This window comes from Anomalospiza imberbis, chromosome 1 (assembly GCF_031753505.1).
Source record: "Anomalospiza imberbis isolate Cuckoo-Finch-1a 21T00152 chromosome 1, ASM3175350v1, whole genome shotgun sequence".
Taxonomy (NCBI): Eukaryota; Metazoa; Chordata; class Aves; order Passeriformes; family Viduidae; genus Anomalospiza; species Anomalospiza imberbis.
This window is the reverse complement of record NC_089681.1, coordinates 66,616,385-66,634,796: the sequence shown is the minus strand read 5'-3', so window position 1 is coordinate 66,634,796 and position 18,412 is coordinate 66,616,385. Positions and strand designations below refer to the sequence as shown.

The 18,412-nt window shown below is 38.4% G+C and overlaps 1 protein-coding gene across 2 annotated transcripts in view; it reads right to left on the bottom strand.

Annotated features, from left to right (window-relative positions):
- The window catches only part of GALNT1 (polypeptide N-acetylgalactosaminyltransferase 1), an 86,897-nt gene extending 68,903 nt beyond the window's left edge, over positions 1 to 17,994 (bottom strand). The window contains exon 1 of one of the 2 annotated variants that reach the window (XM_068195631.1): positions 17,852 to 17,994. The gene's annotated coding sequence lies outside the window, so the exon portion shown is untranslated. The remainder of the gene's footprint in view (positions 1 to 17,851) is intronic. The other variant, XM_068195612.1, reaches the window with a different exon arrangement.
- Between the last annotated feature and the right edge of the window lie 418 nt (positions 17,995 to 18,412).

The window sequence follows — 18,412 nt, the reverse complement described above, 5'->3', positions numbered from 1 at the left end:
TTGCAAAAGAAATATAAATATTGGAGTTCTAAATTAAATCATTTGTGGCTGTATACAAAGCTAAAAAGGCTGTTTATATATTTACCAACTGAGGAACCAAATGAAACTATAAAAAACCCCTCACAAATCTAACAGGAAGTAATTTCTTGCACTGTGTAATTAGCAGTTGTTAATCAAAGAGGAAAATGAGAACATTGTATTCATGTCCACAAGCTTTTACTAAGTCTTATGTCATCACACATTACAATATTAGCCCCCAGTAAGTAATGGAAATCGTAGAGACAGCTGTTTAAGAGGTGAACAAGCATATCATAACTCCAAAGTTCAAAATAACGCATTGCTTATTAGGAGGACTTCAACTCAGGGAACAGATAAGTTTACAGCACACAAAAGTAAACCTTTAGAAAAAATTACCCTAGGGCACAGAAGTAATAGAGACAACCTTCTCTAGGGAACCTAGAAAATCTGGCCTAGGGACTCAGTCCTTTGAAAATATTAATATTCTATTTAAAAACAAAATTTTGTGGTGAGGGAAATAAATAGTGAAGAGGGAATGTTTTTCTGCCTTCTGCCAGATTTAAAGCTTTTCAGTAAGACTGTCTGTCAGTGTCAACAGGAGAAAACATACTCAAACCAACACACTGCTTGGCTGAGCATATGTCTTCATGCACAAATACTAACCCTCCCACAGAAATTCTAGTTTCGGATATATGCATCTGCCTCCAGGCAAAGCTCTGCCGCTTGCAACAGTATCTGAATTTTGGCTGAGCTGACAAATGACTATCATTTCTCACTTGCAAGAGCAGCAAGATCACTTTAAACAACAGCAGCCACAAAATATTCCATTCTTCTAAAGAAAATAAAGAAGGCAAACTTTTTCTGGCTTCAGGTGAGATAAAGGTCCCTAATTCAGGAAGTTTTGTTTACCAGGGAGGAACACAGGAAACATTATGCTATCAAGTTTCCAAAACAATGGATTCAGTTAGTAATACAGATGCCGATTTTTTTCTTGTCCCTTTTTTGTAGTCAGTAACTACTTTCAGGTAGTTGAAACAGAATTCTGAGAGCCATTAACACTGTCAAAACAAGGATGAGGAAACTGCGACAATAACCCAATGAATTAGCTTTTCTAAAAAAAGCTCTGCTGTTTTAATGCAGCCTTTGGCAATGCAGCAATCCAGCCCACAGTTTCCCAAATCATGCTGCAAACCTTCAGGTTTCTTCCTAGAAATATCCCATTTCATTTGATTTACTAATTGCTGAGTCAGTTAGCTGCTTGCAGCATCTTTCTTTTTATAAGCACAAACCCAAAAGATACTTCAGTATGCAAGAAGCAAGGTATGCAGTTTACATATACATCATGCTTAAAATAAGTGGAAAAAAAAGTCAAGAATGCTGAAAATCAGCACTGCAGCTCAAGGACTGCATAAAACACCCCTAGTCCCTAAGCATTTGCTCTATCCCCACATTCTGACAATAACACAGTCACAGATTCAGAGCTAATTCAGCACAGAAATAAACTGCAATAGAGAAATGTTTGCAATCTATTTCACAATACTTGCCTAAGGAAGGGAAATAATGTCCAGGAAAAGACTTTACTTCAGCAGCAGGAGCAAACACATGAAGCTAACAAAATAATTTTTAAATTTTGAGAGTTGCCACTGTTCTTACATTAAATCTCAAAACGTGCCTATTATGTGGTAATTATATCTTCGATTTTGTCCAATTCTGTAGTGTTTTTCAGTCACTCTTTATCAGCTTTACTCCTCAATTTTACCAGCTCCTTAGCAGCTGGACCACAAGCATTGTTAATTACATAATAGCATCATGAGGAAAGGATTATTAATCTGATATTTGGCAGAATGCTTCAGGGAATGAGAAACTTTCATTACTGGAAATCTCCACCAGTTATTCAGATATGAATTTGACCATTTAGCATTTTCAATAACTGGAAAGACATGAGTTGTTTCCCTTAACACCTGATTGATTCAGGGTTGAAGAATAACTCTTGCTTGAATATTCCAGAAAGAGATGAAACAGCCATCTTCTACACAGAGGCTCATCCTAGTGTACATCAAAATCTAGACAGCAATATGAAAACAAGCAGAATGTTGAAGTTTCTAATCAGCCCCTAAAGCCAAAATTACTTAAGATAAAATAGTGCAATAAGCAGGCTAGGCTCCCACTATGCTGAAGGAGAGTCAGGATATTGAGAACTATGACTTACAGAAGAATAAAATCAGAACTTTTTATTTTATGAGTGGGTCTGCTATGCTATAGGACATTTCAGCATGCATCAAAATGAAAGAAGGTACCATTTAAAAATACAATTAAATGAAAAGCAATAAAAAAATTTTTGTACTACTTTTGCTCAGTCAACACTGAATTCCTTTGGACACATGGGAAAAAATTTTGGAAGCACTATACTGTCTTAAACCAATTATCCCAAAATGTTTAACTTGTCATGCAGCAAAGCAAGCAGGGAACTCTCAATACTTCTGCCAACCTCATGACAGACTAAAACAAAGCCTCCCAACTCATTCAGCTCTCAGCTCAACTGTTTGACAAAGTTATATGCTTTGCAAATGACTCCTCAACATTGGCTCAGGTGGAAAGTATCAACTAACTTTTTTGTATAGGTTAGGAAATCTACTATGCTAGTTAAAGACTCCAATTCAACTCATCACTAGTAACTAAACTAGAGAAAGCAGTGCCAGCTAAAACAGCAGTTCTAAAACCTTTCTCTGCAACTGAAAACCTCAGGCTTGCAAATTCCTCCCCGTGAGGCTCCCACCAAAACAGCAGATCCATTTGTCAAAATAACTGAGCTCGGTTTCCATGATGATAGACGAACATTTAGCTTCAAAATGCTTTGATGTAAAATTAAGAATCAACTTATAAGTAGTAGTTCAAGGGTTTCATCAGCTTCAAAAGAACAGTAAATGCTGAGAATGGGTATTTGCTTTGCAAGCTGAAGTGTTCTAGAGACCAAGAATGCTCATACCAGTGATTTGTCAGCATTGCTTTTAGATTTGTAGCAAAAAGTGTTGCACACTTCCAGAAAGCAAGTTCTAAATAAACTCTAAATAAAAATATGATGACTTAAATTCGATCATTTCAGCAAAAGCCTTATCAGTCTTCCATATTAATGGGAAAATTACATACAGAATGGAAAATTAAATTTGAATTTCCAAACCATAATGACATTCTGCTAATTCATCAAGAATGAATATGGCAAAAATTTTGTAAAAGACTTATAGTTCAATGTTATCTTCAGCACATGAATGCTAAAGAAAATTACAAGTATTTAAAGAACATGTACATCTAACTTCTTATATATGATCCAAGGTTTGAAATACCATGTAACTTTTTGCTCAAGAGACATCATGTCTTACCCAAATACATATACTGTCTTTCCCACCTCCCAACAATTATTCCAACACACCCCAGGACTATATAGGTGTGCTCCATGCTGTAAATGAAAGCAGAGAATGTGACTATCCTATATTTTACTGGGACATATAAACCCACCCCAGATCTTGCAAAGACCCCACAGGTATTTTCCTGGAAACTAAATCCTATGTCAAGAGTAAATTTGGCCCTTGTCAGAGTCCAGAGGGGCAGGAAAGAAGAAGGTCAAACTGATTTTTTCCTAGGTGAAATTGCCTGGACAGGCAAACCATGCTAGTCAGAACTTTTACCTGTCAATAGGTAAATTGTCCCCAGTCAACACTTCCACATTCCCTTCACAGTTCTGGATTTGCCATCTCTTTTACTAATTACCTTGCTATACCTCTGTAATGTCACTAATTGACAGAAGAAATAGTGAAATATTATTTAGCCATTGAAATATTTTGTTATCTTTTAGAGCAACACGTTTTATTCTCCCTTGCCAACTTTTCTGTTTCCTTTTCCTACAGGTTTTATGTTGTCCAGTACCTATCTGCCTTTATTTTGAGCTTCTGATGAACACCTGCCAAAGCCTCTAATTCTGACACAATGCAAACTACTTTTATCTGCTAAAAGATGCTTGGTAGCATCACTTATGCTGTCCAATCCCAATTCTCCTCAATCTCAAATATTTGCTCTTTGAGACAATCTACTTCTGTGATAGTTCTCCACAAAGCAATGTCTCATTATCAGATTTTTTTAGGGTTTTTTGGTTGGTTTTTTTTGGTTTGGTTTTTTTTTTTAAGCAGAAGCCTAGCCTTTAACCATTTACAAGGTATGTACTTACTGAAATAATTCCAGTAGAGTTTTTCAATATTGTGACCCAGTGATTTACTTATAATGCTTTGAAAAGTATGTCAGTGACCCATGAACATCACCAGAATGGCAGGAAATTTGAGTGCAGCAGGATGTTTTATATTACATGCAATTTGGAATTCTTTTGTTAACGTGCAGAGTAATCCCTGTTAGAAAGGCCAAGATAAATGTATAATTCAGATACCATTACCAAGAGACCAAAAAATAGTTACAATACACCTTAAGACAACCTATGCTTTTCCTTAGGATTTAGTTATTTCAAGGCTTGAAGTAACCAACTCCTTCCATGATTACACTGGTTTGTGCCAAGGAAGTTGTTATTATATATTACATGTACAAAAAGCAGATAACATGTAAAAACTGCAATGAAAGTATAGATGACAGCAATGTTAAAAATGTTTATTCTTACACTAAAATTTCACTTTAGTATCAGTCAAGTCTTTAACATCATATCAGCTCCTAGCATTCATTCAGAAAAATCAAGAATATTTTTTATATTATTTGCAATATAAGAAGTCTTTCCTAATAGTTGCTATGACACTACAGCGTAGAAAACATGTCCACCAAAGAAACAATGTCATAACTAAACATTCAACAATTGAATTTGAAAGTTCCTTTATTAAATTTTTGAACTTCAGAAAGTTGTCTTATTAATGCTCTCATACCACTCTTCTGTGCAAGTAGCTGTCACAGTTAAGAAAGTAATCTCAGTTTTCCCAATAAGAGTAAGGTACCCAGTTTAATTTTAGTGCAGGAAATATTAGCAAAAAGACAGTAAAGTAAGATTCTTTCCTTCCTTTTCCTCATGCAATTCAGAAAGCAAATAACCTAGGTTATCACTCTCCTTAATTACATCAGCTTACATGCTTTATATGTATGAAGAATACATTAATCTTCTCATCTAATCTATAGTCTTCTCTCCTGTGCTCCTCTTTGGTGTTCTAACAGGAACAGGAGATGTCATACTTACAAAATAGTCACTTTATCAGCTAATTGTCTATTCTACCAGCAGCTTTCAACTATTCCCATTAAGAATAAAAGATACAAAAATAACTCTTTCCATAAATTCAGACCAAACAGTTCCTAGGCAAACTGTGGAAATTTTGTTTCAGGGAGAAGAAATATGATCGGCCATTCATTAATATAAGTAGAGCAGTTTAATTTTACCACTATGCTCTTCTAATAAACTGCCCTGTAGCAGCAGCTGGATACTTTTTTTATAATTTAAAAGGACCAGCTGCAGTACCAGCCCCAGCATACTGGAAAAAAAAAAAAAAAAAAAAAAAAAACTGGCAGAATGTTGATGCTTAGAAATAAATTGTAGTGTATCTGCAAACAGATCTTGTTAAAACAATTTATCCTGCCTTGTGGAAAGCAGAACTTTTGGGTTTTTTCTCCCACAGAAAACACTAACCTCAGCATCTAGCTGCTGCTGCCTCAAGCTCTCCTTTATTCCTCCACCTGCAAAATGTCCATTCCCCTCACAATACCAAGACATCTTCCCTATGCCTCTTAATTACCAAACTGTCAGTGGGTATCAGATGCTAGGGTTTGTTCCAAGGTTCAGGTATCCCATCTGGCCAGTCAAAAGCAAAACCCGCTGCTGAACTGGCAGGCTAGTTAACAGGTGACTGTTGAGTTGCCTTTTTTCAATTTCCTCCAAAATTGTGTTAATTTAATATTTTGGGGATTTTTACCCATCAGGTATTACTAATAACCATCTACAAATTAGAGCAGGAGGGTGACGGGGGCAGAGGGTAAGAATGAGGGAGGGCTGAGGGTGAACAGAGCAGGAGATCAAACTGTCTTGAAAAGGCAACTCTACCTCTCCTGCCAAAATGATTTTTGTTGCCTGACTGGGGCAATCTTGAAGTAAAAACACTATTAGCTTGTTACAAAAAGGACTATGACATGTCAATGTCACCACACTTGACACATGATCAGAAAACAGGCAGACACACTGTGGGCAGGGAACAGAATCCCAGCCAGTGGTGGTACACCCAGGGAAGTGCCCCTCCCATCACTTAAGTCTGGACATTTGATCCATCCATATTGCAGGCAAAAACAAAAGTTTTCAAGTTTTGTGTATTCACTTTTTGTGTATAAAAGTTTCATCCTTAACCTTCCTCTCTCTTGAAAGAGCAATTTAAAGAAAAAAAAATGTTTATACATCTTAAGCTTTCTTTTTGAAGCTGAACAGAAAACAGTATTTCCTCCATAAACCTTCATTTACAGTGGACAGAAAGATTTTCAGACATATACAGAGTTTTAACAGGGAAGTGCTTTAAAATTTCCCTAGTCTACACACAGTTGACTTCATAAGCTTGGAGGCTTTTCATTTATGTTCCTCCATAAACATTCAAGCTTTTACAAATTTTTTTTGGCTTTTTACCCATCCATCTGAAGCAAATGCCTTCTGGAAAAGGAAGATAATTCTTCAACAAGTATGCGTAAGACTGGCTAAACTTCGCCAGTTCCAGCCACCACCAAAAGAGCTAAACTCCTTTCCTTAAAACCTAAGACTTGGAAATGGAAATTTTAAACATAATGTTTGCCAGTTGGGCCATTGTGATTATTTCCTCTTCAATAAGCCTGACCATAACTAGACTTCAATCTACTTCAAATACACCAGTCTTCCTTTTGCTCTTAAAGCCTTGTCTCTCTACCCTGACATATCCTAGTTTTACCTTTTATGTAACAGTTTAATAAATTGTTAAAACATAACGAAACTCATTAAGCTATTCAAACTACATTGAAATATCTTTAGTAAATTCAATTATGTCAATAACTCACATACGAAGGAAAATAAAAGATCTTACATCTTTTCTGGATACTCTCCAAGCACCAGTACAGTAAAACGAACATTTTCAGTTAGCTGACTTTGAGGTAATTTCCTTTTTTTTTTTAATTTAAATACTTGAGTTACACTAAAAGTGATGATTTTCTGGAAAACACTGAGCTTCACTTTCAGACAGCCAGATCTCTAAGAAATGTGAAACCATGTATCAAAACCCCCAAATTACTCTATCATTTTGACTTCCTTTGGATACATTTCTCCACTCTCATTCTTGAATCATTACCACATTCTTCTGAATAAAATTAATGATTCACACAACCACTCATCACATACCCAGACAAATGGAAGAAATAGAGAAATCACAAATCATGGAAACCTAAGGTGGTGTGCTACAACAATAATTGATATAAGTTGTTTTAAACTAACAATTAGCCAGCATTTTACAAGTGACAGATAAAGAAGCAAACAGTCTCTTAGAATAATGAGAAATTCCTCTTAGGTTTGCTCCATAGAAATATACCACACAGCTCATCCCTGCCGATGGAAGCGGTAGTGAATCATAATTTCATTTGCCTCTGCAGTAAAAGATGGTTTGGTCGTAAGAAAGTTGGTCTCAAATATTTTTACAGCCGCAGAGTTGACAATTCAGCTATGAAGATTGCAAGGTCAAACATTTGATTTGGAAATAAGTGCCTGATGTGTATGGTATTTAACTCTTCTGCACACAAGTGGTCATAAAGAAAGTCTATTCACCTTAAAAATAATTACATTGTTGATTCTTTGATTAAAAATGCTCATCATCCAAACTAGCAGATCACTGCAAACTAGTGACCACAACTCACTGCTATTCAACTCTACTGCAAATAACATGAGGTATGCTATTAAAAAAAAAATAAAAAAAAATAAAAGGCATTGTTTTCCTGGCAGAAGGCAAGATGTTTTACGAAGTTTTCCATACAGAGGAAAGCGTGGTTAAAAAAGGAGTTCTTAGATGCCTCTTAAATATACATAATACTCACAAAATATAGAGAAACCATTGTTTCAAGCTCTTAGAAGCTCCTACTGTGTTTGGGAAAGCACAATTAGCGGGGGAAGAATGAATACTCATAATAGTCTAAAACTGCATAAGAAAGCTTTGATATGATCCAAAGCAAGAAAATTACATATTGTTGTACTTTCATGAATCAGATCCCAGCTGAGATTGGGTCAATTGGTTTCTTGCACACAGCAGATTTCAAGCACTAACTGCTTGCAGAAGAGTGATTAGTTTTCCTGGACATGGAAAGACAGAATAAAAGATGCGATTTGACAGCTCTGCAAGATCCAAAAGCAACTAAAAGAAAGAAAGATGAGGAGGAAAGGATAGAAAATAAATAATGTCTAGTAACAAGGGGGTTGGTTTAATCATTTTTATAGGGTTTCTTTTTTTAAAGATTTAATAAATTCAATACACAAGATTACTTTGTTTCCTGTGGGCATTGGTTTCCGTAATTTTTTTTTAATTAACTACTGCAGGTATAAAGATTTTATGATTTAGAACTGCAGCACAAAATTAGATACAGAATCTGGCAAGTATCATTTGCTAGAGAAAAAAAAGTTTTGTGCTGAATCTGCATACATAATGTATTAATTGCTTTAAAATGTTTTAACCAGCTCTGGTTGCTCACTAGACTCCTCGAATTCTTCATGGTTTCTAAACACTCTTTTTCATTTGATGACATGACAGCATAGCGGAATAATGTGAATAATATTATGAAACAGCATTTGAATTTGTGCTGTACCACATAACACATCTTTCAAATATCCAAGTTAAGATTTTCTTCAGATGCTCTGATGTACCACATTTAAGTAACTTCCAACTGCACTTTTGCAAGAGTTGATGGATTGCTTAATATTTTCTGCAGGAGTCCGTTAGTGTCATTGGACAGTCATGGTACCAATGCTTTTCTCTTCTTTAACATTTTGTACAACAAAGTTAAAATACAAGTAGTATTTTAAATATCAACACACAACTTTAGACTTGATAAAATATTAATGCAGCTCCCAGCAGTTCAATGAATCTATTCCCAGCGAAACATGAAATACAAATTTTAGAGCACGCAAAAACTTATAATGAACACTGATTTTTTCTAAAGCTATACTAAGAATAATTTTAAGCCCTCATAACCTCAGTTGCTTTGAAGGCTAGATTATCAGCCATTTAGTTCTGGAACTCTGTGTAGCCTAAGCTGTCTTTAAGGATGATGTTGATCTATACAACTTTAAATAATTTTATTTCAGTGTCTATAAAACCTGTGATACCATACATAAAACCAATTTGATGCTGTAAAAAACCCAAAAAACAACCAACTAAAACATTTTTGATGAGTATGCCATCTAACATAGCAGCAGCTGCCCCACTCTGTTCTGTTTTAGCAGGGAACTTGACATTCCTGAGCATCCTTCATGTCACATTGTTCTCCCTGTTCACTTCAGTGTGCAATCAAACCATAGCAGAAGTTGCAGGAAAGGGACCACTGAGCAGCTTGGAGTTGTTTTCTCACAGCTATCTCAGACCACATTTCCAAAAGGTTGCCAGGCTGTTCTTCTAAGAGGACAGATAATTAGATTAAAGCTAAGTCTGAAGCAAATGTATATCTAACTTACTGGACTTTCCTATCTGTAACCCTGCATATACACACACAGCACTAGAGCAAGGAACAAGTCCCAGTAAGAATTTAAAGGCCTTTCAAATACTCTAAGAAGGTACAAAGAGTGTATTTTTGATCTGCATTAGGGCTCATGGAGAAGGTACTGTGCTTTCCAACTCCCTAAAGTTATTGAACAACTTCATCTTTTTCATGCCATTTCTGAGACTTTCAGTTCACAAAAATAAATCTCAAAATTAAATATTTAGAAACATCAGCCTGAAAAAGTTCTTCAACTTTATAACTATTCTTTGCAGACAGAGGGCCTTAAGGGATGACTTTCTTTTTTCTTGAAATATGTATTTCAAATAAATGTATTTAAAGCATAGCACCTCTACTGCACCATAGGAAACTTAATATTTGTTGTATGATGTGTATACATCCACACTATCTTCAGAATTTGAAAAGAACACAAGTTTACTAAATTATTACTAATTTAAGTTTCCAGCTTTCTAAAACTTCTCATCAGCAAGCCCTGAAGAAAAAATTGCAAGAGTATATTGGAAAAGGGGTGAACAAAGTCACACACTGCTCGCAGGGGTGGGGGTTTTCTTTGCTATTCTAAGTAGAGCTGTTATTCAAGTATCTCTTTGGGACTGCTCTGGTGTGCCATCTTCAACCGTTTTTCAAAGATAAAGATAGCAGATTCATTCACATGACACAACAGACAGTAGCCTTTAAAACCACAAAGTCATCTAAAAAAATAACAAGTTCTGTGAAAAAGCATACTTAATTTCTTTATGGCAAACTCACAAACTGGACATCCAAATTAATATTCCAATCAGGAGAAACGGAAATAATTCCTAACAGAAGTATTGTCTGGAAACACTAGTTAAAGCTGGGTTTTGCACCTAAAATTAGGTTTCAGCTTCTGTGTTTGAAAAGTGTATCAATCCAAATTACCCTGAGTATGTAATGAACTGAAAATTAAATAAATCCATTAGTTTAATTTTAACCTAAATGAGTCCTTAAAGATACTTTAAAAGTGCTCCATCAGTGTATGTTCTCAATTGAATGTATTTAACGACGAAACATAATGAACAGGATATGCACATAAGAGCCTGGGCTGTTCTTAATGCTAAATTATTCATAGTGGTAATCAAACTGATGAATGTCACTGAGTGAAAAGACAACTCTGATCAATCTTAATTTTTTGTCCACAGCTAATAAGCATTTGGGCCATCAGAAGATTTGGAAACCTATTGTACATGGGGTTTGTTTACTCTGCTTTTAAAAAAAGTAATGCCTAGCAAAGTTAAGAACTGGTCTCATGAAATTACATCTACTTGCTACCCACTTTAGGCTGGGGTGAGAGGCAGCTTTATGTTTCATCTTAGTCCTTGCTCACCCTGGCCATGGTAGTTAAACTCATTTTTGAACACGGTTGTGGAGACATCTGGTCAAGGAAGGGGATTGTCCTGCTCTTGGACAGCCTCACCTCGAACACTGTGTTCAGTTTTGGGCACTGCAATACAAGAAAGACATAGAACTATTAGAGAATGTCCAAAGGAGCAAAGATGGTGAAGGCTGTGAGGGAAGCTGAATAAGAAGCAGCTGAAGTCACTCGGTCTGTTCAACCTGGAGGAGACTGAGGAGAGACCTCATCAGGGTTACAAATTCCTCATGAGGGGAAGAGGAGGGGCAGGCATTAATCTCTTCTCCTGGTGACAGTGACAGGACCTGATGGAGTGGACTGCAGCTCTGTCTGGGGAGGTCTGGGTTGGACAGGAGGAAAAGGTTCTTCACACAGTGGTCAGGCACTGGAAGTGCCTGGGCTCCCCAGAGGAGTGGTCAACCAGCCCAAGGTTCTAGAAGTGTTTGGACAATGCTCTCAGGCACATGGTGTGACTCTTGGGGATGGTCCTGTGGAGGGACAGGAGTGGGACTCGAAGATCTTTTGGGTCCCTTCCAACTCAGTGTATCCTGTAATTCAGACCAGTACTAAATACCTCTTTGTCTTTATAGATGTACATGGTCATTTGATCAATTTTTCATTCTGTTTTTCAGTCAGCTTCACCATTCAGGTATGTAATAAGAATTTTCAAGTCTTTCTATATATACTGAAAATTGATTCCAACCTGTTACCAGTATTCCCATCTTTCCCTGGTTTGTTCCTCACAGACATCTGAAAAACAAATAAAAAACCCCGAAACAAAAAAAAAACCCCTTAAAAAAAAGCAAACTCAAAATACCAACCCCAAAATTAGTTTCCTTCTCCCTGGAAGAGTCCTGGCATTATCACTTTCCCTTTAATTGTCAGCATAATTCTGGTTATCATTCACAATTTGTACTAAAGCGCTGCTAGCATACTCAGTGCAGGTTTAAAATGCATGAAAAAGAGAAAAGATAACAATGACCTGTGGCTATGGAAAAGTAAACAGATTGGGATTCAAGTTCTTCAGGTTCTGTTGGCCTTTGTCATGTGGTGCCTGTTAAATCAGACCAGTATTCCTGCCTCCTCTCAAACTACTTATTGAGATATATGTATGCGCTCTGTTATTTTCATCATTCCTGTGGCTGATAGGAAGCACCAGCTAAAATTCTGGAGTCTATTCTAATGCACTGTAAAAATAAAAAGTCAAGGAACATGACATACCCTCCTGCTTGCCTGTAACAAGTTTTCACAAGCAACTTAGATGTTGAATATCATTCTGACTCAATTGTTCCACATAACCAGGATGACAAATTTTGTTGTATGACTTCATTTACACATCAAGAATCCTGTTACAGGAAGATATAGTGAAACTCAACATGAAAATAGTACTGCATCCCATTACAAAGAAATATTTGTACAAAAAATACTAAGAGTTCATCTACAGTAAGAAATCCCATTAAAAAAATATAATTCCTAGATACTCTACCAATATTTAACCAATATTAGTACTAGCAAAAACAGAGTAAAATTTTCCAAAAAATTTACAATATAACACTGGCTTGCAATTTACAGGACAAAGTCTTATAAAGCAAGATGAGAATTAAGGAACAAAAGAGCAGTTCACATATTTAACCAATATTAGTACTAGCAAAAACAGAGTAAAATTTTCCAAAAAATTTACAATATAACACTGGCTTGCAATTTACAGGACAAAGTCTTATAAAGCAAGATGAGAATTAAGGAACAAAAGAGCAGTTCACACATTCTGCCTCCAAAGGATGCTAACGTTCTTTCAGCTAGACAGCATAGTACTGAACTGGATTATCTTTTGGATAAGTTTTCTAAAAGATCAAAGTTTCTAAAAGTTGATAACAGCATGGCACAAGAGAAAAAAAAAAAAAACTATGAAAACATTTCCCTCCTTAACTAAGAACGAATTTCACAGCAGCTTTACATGAGCCAGTCCCAGAGTCTGAACGTCCACAGAGCAAACTGCTGCTGCTTTACATTGTTCTTCTCTAGCAGGACCTCCTCACAGGAGAACAACACAAATGTCTTGAGGACCCTCCGATTACACAGAACAGCCACACAATACAAGCAGTGCTCAAATTTCTACCTGTATATTTCTCTTAAATGGTAGTCTGACAATAGATCTGAAACTATCAATGAGAGTTGCTGTGGTCATTAAACACGGATTCCAATGAAAAGGCACCATTAGAAAGCTCTTACTCTCGAGGATAACTTTTTAATTCCAAAAAAAATGAAACTGACCTCTCCAATGCCAAAATGAAATACTTTGGGAAAAACAAAAAAAAAAAAAAACTGTTTTGAAGTCTATTCATAGTCAGTTTCCATACCACAGTTCACCGCTTAAAGAGACGAGAAAGAAAAAAAATAACAACAAAACAAAAACACGTTGTGGCAGAGTTTTTTAATAATTGAAAATAAAGCTCTGGATCACAAAAACAAGGTTGGCAAATGGTATCAAAAGCCAGTTTAGGAAGACTAACTTGCCAAGGGTACCTTTTCTCAACTAACCAAGTCTCCAAGCACATTTGCTTTCAGTGACAACTGAGGTTATGAGCTAAACACACCTTTTCCATGCTGACTGTTCAGTTCCATTGGCCAAAGACAGGAGGAATCAAAATCGCTTTTCCTGCAAGGGACTACAAACCAGCACTCAGTAACATGCATAGTGAAGGGCTTTAGAATTCAAGCTAATTCTCTTTTGTGGGTTATAAAAAGACCTTTATGTGAACCCAATGGTAAGAATGCCTCCATGAGTTGAGAATTCCTACAACAGCATGTGTATGAGATAATTTATGCAGTGCTCAAAGTCACAAGCTTCCAATTTAGCCGAAAGTAAATGCCCCTAAAGAACCTTCATATTTCACACTGCAAAACTGTATTTAAGTAATCAAAAAGTGAATAATAGAGCAGTTAGCCAGCTCTTTAATACATTAGCTAAAAGTATATCAATTCCATTGATTTTTACGATGGGCTGATTTCACATAATGGATTAAGCTCTCTAGAAAGACTGTAAAGGGGAAAAATGCTTTGCCAGAATTAGTGGAAGATGGTGTCAAAGTGCTTTTATGACAAGCATGCAGTTAAAACATTTTATTTGGGGATGCTAAATTTAGAGTACTTCTGTCAAGAATAGACCTGGTGCTAACAGTTGAGTAAAAGCCATGATTTCAACACTGCAGGTATATTTTCAATATTTCAGTTATATTTTCCTTTAAGTGTTTTATTCCTAGCTAAGAAACAGCAAGTTTGAACTAGGAATATCTAATCAAACTTCAATATGGCAAAAGGTTAACAGCAGGATGCTTCAAGGATCCATAAAGTTAGCAACATTTAAAGGCACTAATTAATGAGCTGAAAAAGAAAGTAGAAAATGTAATAGTTACATAGGTTAGTCAAGTATATAAGTCTAAAAATGTAACCAACTGGAAGCTAATCAACCATGATGTACAGGTAATACACTGGCAGATAAAAGTCAATGTTAATAAATGCAGAAGAAGTGTCACTGAAAGTTAAATAATTACTAGTATGGTCAGCAACCTTCTAAATTAAGTACGCCTAGTACAAACAAGAGGATTACAAGCATCCCTGTGGAACTCAGGGAAGATCTCTGCTCAATATGAGAACATTGCTGCTGATAATTAAAAGTATCAAGATTCAAAAGCAGCAGTGGCAAACACTAGCAAAACTGCCTTTATATAAAACTAGTGCTTCATTCTTAATGATGACCTGAAAAAGGTTGCTGCAGCATTAGACTGGGTAGAGAATTAGAAATCCAACAGAAAGGTACACAAGGCAAAGCATGAAAAAACACAGTTATGAGAAGACTAAATGTAAACAGAAGGGAAAAAATTTACACCTCAAAAATTAAGATGCTGCTCAGTGAAAGCAGGAAGTACACAGTCCAGAGATACTATTTTTTGATGCAATGCATAATTGAATATTCACTTATGTCTAGTGCATATTTATAATAAAGAATGTGTCAATATTCAAAGGACGACAGAAAAAATTGACTGGGATGAAGAACATCCCATGTAATGATCCAAGCCTACCTCTAGTAAGTATTGGTGCAAGACATATGGCACGACAGGAATATTCAACATTTGTCTTCTTTAACAATTTTTGCATCTGTCATGAGTTATTCATCCAGATGAACTCCAGATAAACTCCAGTGTCACAATTTCAATACTAAAATTAGCATGTCGATCCTTCAGAGTTGGGGGACAAAACTAAAACCACCTCCTTCCAAACAAACTTTAAAAATCAAAGCGCAACAATGGAATGCAAATGATGCACTATAACTTGGCCTGAAGGACAGCACCACATACTTTCAGATTTTGGTTACAATTAATACAGATAAAAGTACTCCAAAACTCTTAATTAAGTGATTGGTTAACCACAAAACAGTACCATTTTAAACAGCACCACTACAACTACTAAAAGATATTTTAATGCACCTTACACACAAAAAATAATTTTATTTGAATTTGTAGGCTATTTCTCTTCTTTATAAGCAATGACAGCTCAGCTTGAATCTAGAGATAGTCCCTGCACTTCCATGAGAAGATATCTAAAGACACAGGCTGAGGAAAACTGCAGAGCCAAAGACCATACCATTTTGATCCTGTGATTCAAACTTTTGTGCTATGTGGACAGTCTGACACCATATGCCCTAAAATGAAAAAAAAAAAAAAAAAAAAAACCAAAAAAAAAAAAAACAAACAAACAAAAAAAAAACCACTAGAAATATAAAATGTAAAATCTGTCAAGAATCTCTTGTCTCTTGAACAAAACTATGCAAATTGCATTCAAAGAATTTGTATTTGGAAGTACTTTGTTTTTAGATGAGTGTTCCCGGAGCTACTTTTTGTTCTCAGACCAAAGACAAAGATTACACTCCTTTTGTGAAAGAATAAAGAAAAATATTTTTAAAGTTTACAGCTAACATATGAGTTATCAACATATATGCAACAATGAAAGGACAGCAGGATATTTTCCTAAAGTAGCAATTTGGTATTAAAATTTATTCTAAATTACCTCAATTTTTTTTTCTATTCAGCTTATTCCTGAACTCATTTGAACAAATTCACTTTGAGATGATGAGTGGGGAGGAACAAATCTTTGTATAAAAGTGAAAAAGTACCACCTCACCACTAGGCTAAGAAACGACTGTCACATGACGTTTTCAAAGCATTTTCACAACTTTCATTAGCGTCTGTGAATTGCCCTATTCCTCAAGGTACATGAGGGATAAGGTACATCCATTCATGCAGCTAACAATTCTGAGCAGACAGACATCATCCAGTAATAGTTCCTGTGCTGTCCTTCTCACCTTGATCTCAAGGGTGACTCGTGTGTGGTGTCCTTGCCAGGTAAGGTTTGCATCATTTTTCTGTGGATGACCATGCTGCCACAATTTCCCTACTGACAGTAATTGTCTCAGGTTTACATTCTTGTTTCACAAGTAAGCCTGAGAAAATGCAGCAAACAAATTCAAAGTGCTAGCAATACCACTTTAAAAAAGGCCAGCATCACAGGAGGACACAGACACAATTCCAAGTCACAGAAAATGATGAAGCTGACACTAGAAAGCAAAGTGCTATCTTCAAGATAAGTAATTCTTTGTATTTACAAGAAAAACGAGTTCTGTGGTGTCCCAAGTGTTCAGGGTAGCATGATCTTCAATGTCTTTGCAAAGGAATGAAGTTGAGAGCGGGAATATATAATAATACATGGTTAGTTACATAGTTTTGGTTTGCACAGCTGTTGGCTATGTTCGTTTACAGTTCATGTAGTGCCAACATCATTTATATAAACCGAGGAGGCTGTTTCACTCCCGTTCATCCCCATAAAAGTTATTTCTATTAGCAGCTGCTGCACAAAAATCAGTTTCTATTTCAGTATCTCACGCTCCAAGTTCACGAAGTGGCAGGTTCCAGAATCTACTAAAAACAAGAGGGACCTGAAGAAACTTGCCCATGGCTAACGATATAAAGGGGGGGGCGGAGGTAGAGGGGGCAGAAGACACGCACTTCTGCTTTCCCAGGAAAAGTGGAAGGAGGTAGTAGCCCTCTGTTAACGCGGCCAAAGTCACATGAAAACCAAGTTCCATTAGGCAACCAATTAGAATGGCTCTTCCCCGACCCTCTTCAGCGTTAGGAATTAAAATGCAATAAAATAAGGCTGATCCGGAGCCCAGCAGATAAGAGAAACTCTAAAATATTAGTCACATGTTACATAATACACATCAACTGAACGAACTTGATGTGACAGCGGTGAAGAGGTAGAGCCGACGATGGTGCCCTGGTACTCCCCTCCTTCACATACACACGCACAAACAGCCACGCTGCCGGAGGCTGCTGGCACACAGCAGCTCCCGACCCCTGGAAGCAGCAACAGGACGTTCCCAGCCCCACGACCCTCTCCGCGGCAAGAGCAGCTCGCAGAGCCGCCGGAAGGCAGCCGCAGGCTGTGTGTGCCCGTCCCCCGCGCCGGCTGCCTCCGAGCGGGCACCGCGGCGGGGTCACCCCGCTCGGAGGAAGCGGCGGCCGGCCGAGGCGGCGGCTCTCCCGCAGGCGGCCGGAGAGGGAAGAAGCCCGGCGCCGCCTGAACTTGGAGCTTCCCTTCCCCCGAGCCCCAGCGCGGGCGGGAGTGGGGTGGGGGGAAGCGGAACCCGAGGCGCCCGGAGCCCACACTCACCTCGGCCCTCCTCTCCGTCGCTGCCGGGCAGACGTCGGGGCGAGGCGAGGGGCGCCGCCAGCCCCGCCGCTGCCGCCCCGGTCACCGGGCGCCCGAATAGAAGAGTCCCGCAGGGTAAATCCTCCGGGCGGCGGCGGGGACGGGGACGAGCCGCGCTCCGCCCGCTCGTCGCGGCGGCCGCTGCCTCGCACCAAGTTGAGGCGCGGCCGCCGCTGCCGCTGCGCTGCCGGGCTGCCGGCGGCCGCCGCTACGGCCCCGGAGAGCCGGCGCCTCCGCTCGCCGCCTCGCTCCGCGGCCGGGGAAGCAGCACTGCACCGCCGCCGCCTCGGCCCCCCTCTTCCTGCGGCTGCCGGGAGCCGCGCTCCGGGCGCAGCAGCGCGGTCACACGGAGCCCCGCGGAGGAGCCGCCGCCTCCCTTGGCGCCTCGGAGCCCGCAGCTGCAGCCCCCCGGCGGCGCCCGCTCCGCATGCCCCACGCTCCGCCGCTCCCGCTGCTGCCGCCGGCGGCGGCGCCCCCGCCCGCTCTCCCGCGCACCACCGCTGCCGCCTGAGCCCCGCTCAG